Below are 8713 nucleotides of genomic sequence, written 5' to 3' on the forward strand. Positions count from 1 at the left end.
AATATAGGTTGGTGGGATGGATTTTGGTCACTGGAATGGGTACGACTTGAATGGTATGAGTCGTATGGTTGGATACAAATTGTTTAGTTTGGGTTTTGCTTATCTTAAAGTTAGAATCGGTAACTTAAGTTGGATTTGAGTTTGAGTACCTCAACATGAGCCATAAGGCAGGGTATGAGTCGTACCCAGCACTTGTATAGTGGTCAGTATTCAAACCTCCTGGATTTTATTTTGTCAGGGGTATGGTTTATGGGTACTAGTCTTACACTTGAATATGACTTGGGTTTAGGTGTGTCATACCTTGGATAGTGTTGGGTCCAAGAAGGAAAGCCTAAGGTACGAGAGGTGGGTACCACTCGTACAGGTTGGGTACGACTCGTAAAGGTCAGTTGTACCCTATGATAGGAATTTAATGCAGTTTAAGTGAGAGGAATCTGGACATTTCCCCACTTATCCTAATAAGGTCCCACAACTTATATTGCACTTGGGAGGTTATTTTCCCTATTATTCTATTCTTAAACACTTGGAAACACTTTTAAATCTTCTCTAGAGTTCTTGGGCAAAGGAAGCTAGGGTTTCATCCTATAGAGTAAATTGGGGCTTGTCTTGGTGATTTCTGTCCATCTTCATCTTAGTTTAAGGCATGTTCTCTTCCCCCATTGTTAGTTCAAAATAAATACATGGTTTTATGCAATGTTTTCAAGGTTTGAATATTGTATGATTTTGGGTTTTCAAATATGAATTAGGGTTTTTGGTTATAAATGCTTGGTTATGGTTTTTCCATGTTTTAATTATGCTTTTTATATGCATTAATGGTGGTTTTGGATAATTGGTTGCATGGTAATGATTATTTGGTAATGAACTTTGATTTTAGAAATATTATGCCCTCAATGTGTTTGATAAAATGCCTATAACAATTTTTTCACTATAATATTGGTTTTCAATGGAACTTATGCATGGTTTAAACTTGGTAATGAAACCCTAAATGATATGAATGGTTTTAAATGGATTAGAAAGGCCTTGATGGTCATGGTTTTGATTAATTGGAAATCATAGGGGGTACAGGGGAATCCCCTAAGGTTTGGCTAAGGATAATACTTGCAAGTTATTGTTGGTATGACCATACCACTACTAATAGCCTTGGTTTATAATAATGGAATAATGGTTTGGTTGGGAAATGGTTTTAATTGGGATTAAAGGAGGAAGGTGTAGCAAAACCATGGAAGGTAGATGTCCCGAGGGGATCTAAATTGGAAACTCATATTTGCTTATGTGAGGTTTGGTCTTAGTGATTGTGTGCATGATGTCATGCTATATATTTGGGGAATGTACTAGTCATCCCAGGTTTTCTTCCCTGGTCGTGCGGCTTCACTCACTGGGGCCCTTTCAGCAGGGGGAGCTAAACCCATATAGCCCGTGGGTGGTTTAGGATGACAAAGCTACACAACTCAGGAAAAGTTTTTAATGGTGCTAAACTCGTTCCTCTTTCCCGACATGGTTATATATGTGTGTGTGTGTGCGTGCATATGGTTATGTGCATATGGATGGTTTTTACTTGGTTTTATAAATAGCATTATTTTATCCTTATACTGAGTTCATGCTAGCATTCACCCATTAACCCATCTTCGGGCGCTGTATCCCAACGCGATATAGGAACCAACCATTCCACTCTTTCTGATTTGCGATTTGAACTTCAGGGTCAGATTTTGGATTGAGATGGTGAGCTTCCATCTATTTGGAAGGCTCCATTTCATTGATGTTATTTCATACTTTGACTTATTTATGGATATTGGTTTTGGCTATGGTTGGGGGCATGTCCCAATCGGATTTTTGTATTCTTTTGGTTGGAGGCTGTATTGGTACTACTATGGATTGGTATGGGAGGGATTGGTATTGATTTCAGCCTTAATATTGGCATTGGTATTTGTAACACCCCAAGTCTGGTACCCCAGATGCTACACGATGCTTATAATCCCGAAGAACCACAAGCTAACCTTTGATTGATATCTGTAACTAAGCACTGAATAATACACTATTAAAATACAGAAATCTAACGGAAAACTTGCCATAAGGTTCAAACATCTGAAATATAACTGAAAACTGAATACTAATACAACTGTCTGAACATCTAGTCTGCAAAACTCTAGTCTAAAAGCCTCTAACGGTCTGAATAAGAAGTTGAATGGGACAATCCCCCAACTAACTCCATCTACTAAAAATATTGAATCTAATACAATAAAGTGAAAGAAGAACCACCCCTGAATGATGTGGACTCACTGCTATCTACTGCTGCTGGATTTTGTCTGGACTGCTAAGGGTGCTCAGGAGCTCGTGCTTCTAAACCTATGGTATAAAACACCATAGTACAGGAAAGTATACGTTAGTACGTGAGAATGTACTGGTATGCTAGATGAGGTAAGGCTAAATACAAAGACTCATATGTATGAACTATAAATGACTAAATAACATGAGTATACTGAATGAAGAATTGCATGTATAAATGCATAAACTATAACTGAAATCGTAGTAATACTGAATACTGAGTTCAACTAACTGGATTACTTATAACTGGGCTTACTGATGCTGAATTCTAAATACTAATTTACTGATATTTAAGTTTACTAACACTGGGATACTGAATAACTGAGTCTACTGATTTTGATCTCAGATTTTTTCTAATACTGATTGACTGTATTTGAGATCAGTCCTATCTAGCGGGTGTCTCTGAATTGACTGATATTGATTCTGATTGATTGAACTTGAGATCAGTCCTATCTAGCAGGTGATCTCTGAATCTTTGGATGATGAAAATAATTGACTAATTTGAGATCATTCCTATCTGGCAGGTGATCTCTAAATTCTATGGAACTATCTAAGTTCTTTACTGAGCTGAGTGACTGTATCTAATAGTCCTGATTTCTGTAATACTGCACTGAGTTCTATTACTGAGACTGAATCTAAAACTAAGACTGTGGGAAAGTAATTATCTAACCGATATGCCCCGATTCTAAACTAGTGGGGTCCAACCTGTAACCCCAGCTGGAAGGGTGTCAGTACCATGCCACGGGTAAAGATAACTGCTATGGAGTCAGTCCTAATCTGGCGGGTGACTCTTGAGATCAGTCCTGTACTAGTACGTGATCCCTGGGTATTCAGTCCTATCTAACGGGTGATATCTCATGCCTACGCTAGCTACATAGTTCTAGAACTTAGGGATTGCTTCTAGGGATCTCAGTCTGATCTAGCGGGTGAACCCCCATCCCTAGGCTCGCTCGGTGCTAAATCCTACTCTCAATTGAAAGACACTGAACTAATTTCCTAGTTCATACTAGGCTTGACTGAACTGTTACTGATCTTACTGATTAACTAAACTGAATTGATCTCACTGAGTTCCGTTGACTGACGGAATTCTACTAAATTTTGTTATCTGACTGAGTGCTACTGAGTTTTTGGACTGAATACTTGAATACTACCGAGGTCTGAACTGAATACTGAACTAGGAAAGAATGATACTAAGATTACGGAGTCTCTCTAAGTTTTGTAACTAACTGAGTTCTACTGATCGTGGCACGACTGAGATTATCTTAAAAACTGACACTGGCAATAGACAACAATCAGCTAAATTGTTGGGTATTAAATACCCCAAGGACTCGATAACATAAATAAATAAGGCATAACCATTCTTGAATAGCATAACAATAGTCTATCATTCTCAATATAATAAAGAAAGTATCTCTTCAAGCCCTTAGAAGTCTTAAACATGTAAACGTATAGGGATGCATACCAATGTCTTATAATTTATTCATTAAGGAATGCACGTAAATCGGAGTGCATGCAATATACCATAATTCATTCACTATGGCCTTTCAACAAACACTTGGCATGCATTAACTTATACATAATTAGGGATTTTATGCTATCAAGCTATAATGACTCTATTTCCTTCACATAAGCATTTTATCAAACATATAGGGAGCATACTTTGGTTATACAACAATCAATACATCCAATTAACATGGCTACATCAATAAACTTGCAACTTAAAGGGGTTTATCCTGAACATTATGCAAATCATCATATGCTAGGACTAAATCATGAAACTTGTAATCTAGAACATGAATTACAACTCAACAATATCATAAACATGAACTTCAACTCATATAAATCATGAAAAATCATAAATATTCAATCTTTATAATTTGAAAAAGGTTCTTGAACTTCTTAGGAGGAAGTGACCCAAGAATCAACATCTAACATACCTTAGTTCTTGATTTTAGAAAGATTGTTGGAGAGACTCTTGAATTTGGATCTTCAATTGGAAAACCCTAACATGGGCTTGAGAGAAATTGAGAGGAGAGTATATTTTGAGGAAAAATAGGGCTAAATCTCATGTTATAGGGTTATATAGGGGTGAAAAATTGACCCAAATACCCCTATGGACGCAGATTTTAAAAATCTAAAAATTGAGCACCGACGCGGTTGTCGACCCGGTGCGTCAATGCCATCAACGCAATACTCGATGCGTCATGCCATGATCGCACCAAGCCTCAGTACTTTTGACTTGGCAATCCTGCACAATATTAACCAATGTGATAGGCGATGCGGCGCGCCTGGATTATGGTTGTCCATTATTTTGGGATACCAAATATAGTCTAAATGCGGTCTGAAAAATCCAAAACTCATTCGGGAATACCTACTGACTTAGCTGATCATGAATCATCTTAAAGATCGACATTTAAGGGTCGTATAGGTTGAGAAATAATATTGACAACTTATGAAGGATAAAGGGATTCTAAGTGTAAACACTTAGCTGAAGTTTCAAAGTCTGGGACCTCTTTTTAAGCTTTAACGGACTGAGTAAAGCTTGGAATTTTGCATGGTCTTACAACATCTCCACCTTGGGAATATTTGTCCTCGAATGTGATTTACTAGACCAAAAATACGGATAGAATGAACTTACTTACTGGACATGAACATCAGAAACATGACTATATGACTGGAACTACTGATATACTAAAATTTCATACTGAACATACATATCTAATACATGGATACTTGATTGAGGTATTATCATGAAAGCATGACTGAAATTACTGATAAGCTGAGCTTCTTCTACTAAACATGCATATCTAATGCATGAATATTTGACTGAGCCGACTCTCGAATGCATGACTGAATATGCAATGATAACTGATACTGACTTTGTAAGAAGCATCTGAACATACAACCGAATAGGCTTAAGTACATGAAAGCATACGAGAATTATGGAGTATATCCACCTTGGGACACTATGTCCCTCTAAGAATGCTTACTTTACTGAGATACTAGAAAAACTGAGGTGATGCACAAGGCACCTACGAACTGGATCATAACTAAACATCTAGGATCTGAAACTAATGCATGATACATAAACTGAGCTGATCTTGAAACTACTGGGACTTTTTATCTTGGAATAGTTTCATTCCTGAGATTTCTAATAGTATGACTAAATGGAAAGATGGGAAACAAACTATACGAATCTGACTGCCTGATTATTAAATTGAATTTCTGGCTTTACTAACTAAATCATGCTAAAAACTTAAGATCAAATGGGAGAAAAGTATATTACAATGCATATCATGAAAATAAAGGACTTATAATGTACCCGAATCTATGTTAGGAGAAATTCCCTAACCATGGCAAGTCTGGAGTGCATAAAATCTGTTCTGACGCTGACCACTAGTGGTACTGGAAGTGGATCTCTGTTGACGCAAATATTTACCCCTCTGAGCCCAAACTCTATACTCTAACAACTTGTGGCCTGGCTTACCACAACCAAAATATACCTCGATGCTTGCTCTACATACACCTAGGTGGTTCTTACCATATTCTTCATAAAGCAGATGGTACACTCACTTCTCACTCTACCCTTGGATTTAGAGCCTGGTGTCCCATCAATATTTCCATTCCTGAACTTTGGTACTGGTGCACTAGTTGAGGATGGAGATAGGACTGAAAACTTCTAACTATGGTGAGAACGATTACCACCCTGTGACCCTGGCTAAGAAAAACTAAAACTACCTGTTCTGGCCTTCTTATTCACTCTCTCTCTCTTCTTAGTTTTTTATATCTAAATCTACTTAGCGTGCATTATTAGTCTAGAAAGATCCATGTCTCTATTGAGCATAGCAGTCTTAAACTCCTTAGCCACCAACCCGGACACACCGGTCACAAACTTACTCATGCTAGATCTAGGTTCAGCCATCTGCTTGGGAATATCTTAGACAATTGATTGGACTTGAGGAAATACTCCTTTACTGACATAGAGCCTTGACTTAGGTTTATGAACTCTTCTACCTTAGCTTTCCTCATCTCAAGTGGGAAAAACTTATCTAAGAACGTATCCTGAAATATCTGCCAAGTCATGGGAGCTGCATCCCCCCCTCTACTCTTCTTCCACATCACTACCCAATCATGAGCAACATCCTTCAACCTATAGGATGCCAATTCTACATTCTCCTCTTCAAGGACATGCATAATTTGGGTGATCTTCTTTCCCTCCTTAAGATAAGGTTGTAGGTCCTCGCCTGCTATTAACCTAAAGAATTCTGGTGGATTCATTCTAATGAAATTTTTAATCCTGGCTATAGCTAAATCCCTATCTTACTGAGGTTGGGTTGAAACCTGATGGTTACCCTGAACACTAGTTGTCACAGCTTGGGCTAGCACCTGAAAAACTACCCAAAACTCTACATGTAACACATTCTCATTCGAAGGATCTATGGGCTGAGGTGGCTGGTTATTATTTGTACGGGCATTATCTTTGTGAGAAGGCATATTCTATAAATAAAAGAAAAAATGGATTAGACTGAGAGTCTTAACTTGAGCTCATGCTCACTCGCACTACATGAATATTGAAAGAAGGGAAACTGTTCCTAAAACATCTTATAGCCTCTTGTACATAAATGTAGAACGCAACACACCTATGTACAAGACTCTATTAGATGCATATTTTGGACTTCCTAGGATACTGTTGAACCTTAGGCTCTGATATAAAGTTTGTAATGCCCCGATTCTGGTACCCCGGACACTACATGATGCTTATAATCCCGAAAGACCACAACAAACCCTTGACTAATATCTGTAATTGAGCACTGAATAATACACTATAAAAATGTAGAAAACTGATAGGAAACTTTCCATAAGGTTCAAATATTTGAAATACAACTAAAAACTGAATAATAATTCAACTGTCTGAATATAGAGTCTGCAAAAAACTCTAGTCTGAAAGCCTCTAACAGTCTGAATAAGGAGTTGAATGGTATAATATCCCAACTAAATCCATCTATTAAAAATACTAAATCTAATACAATAAAGTAAAATAGGAACCATCCCCGAATGATGAGGACTAACTACTATCTACTACTGCTGACTGAATCTGGACTATTAAGGGTGCTCTAGAGCTCGTACTTCTGAACCTATGGTAGAAAATACCATAGAAAAGGAAAGTTTGCGTCAGTACGTGAGAATGTACTGGTATGCTAGATGAGGAAAGGCTAAATGCAAAAGCTCATATGCATGAACTATAGATAACTGAATAACATGAGTATACTGAATGAGGAATTGCATGCATGAATACATAAACTATAAATAAAATCGTAGTAACACTGAATACTGAGTTTAACTAACTGGATTACTCATAACTGGGTTTACTGATGCTGAATTCTAAATACTAATTTACTGATATTTGAGTTTACTAACACTGGGATACTGAATAACTGAGTCTACTGATATTGATCTCAGAGTTTTTCTAATACTAATTGACTGTATCTGAGATTAGTCCTATCTAGGGGTGATCTCTGTATCAACTCATACTAATTCTGATTGATTGAACCTAAGATCAATCCTATCTAGGGGTGATCTTTGAATCTCTGGATGATGAAAATGATTAACTATATTTGAGACCAGTCCTATCTAGTGGGGATCTTTAAATTCTATGGAACTATCTAAGTTCGTTACTAAGCTTAGTGACTATATCTAATAGTCCTAATTTTTATAATACTGCACCGAATTCTATTACTGAGACTGAATTTGAAATTAAGAATGTGGGAAATAATTATCTAACCGACATGCCCCAAATCTGAACTAGTGGAGTCAAACCTATAACTCCAGCTAGAAGGGTGTCAGTACCATTCCACGGGTAGAGACAACTGCTTTAGAGTCAGTCCTAATCTAGCGGGTGACTCCTGAGACCTGTCCTTTACTAGCAAGTGATCCCCGAGTATGTTAGTCCTCTCTATCGGGTGATATCTCATGCCTATACTGGCTATGTATTTCTAGAACTTAGGAATTACTTCTAGGGATCTCAGTCCTATATAGCGGGTGAGCCCCTATCCCAAAGCTCACTCAGTGTTGAATCCTACTCCCAACTAAAAGACGCTGAAGTAATTTCCTAGTTCATAATAGGCTTGACTAATTTTTAATGATCGTACTGATTAACTAAACTGAACTAATCTCACTAAGTTTCGTTGATTGATGGAATACTACTAAATTCTATTATCTGACTGAATGCTACTGATTTTCTGGACTGAATACTTGAATACTACTAAGGTACGAACTGAATACTGAACTGGAATAGACTGATACTGAGATTACTGAGTCTCTCTAAGTTCTGTAACTAACTGAGTTCTACTGATCGTGGCACGACTGAGATTATCTTGAAAACTAACACTGG

The sequence above is a fragment of the Capsicum annuum genome, chromosome 1, assembly GCF_002878395.1.
Source record: "Capsicum annuum cultivar UCD-10X-F1 chromosome 1, UCD10Xv1.1, whole genome shotgun sequence".
Lineage (NCBI taxonomy): Eukaryota > Viridiplantae > Streptophyta > Magnoliopsida > Solanales > Solanaceae > Capsicum > Capsicum annuum.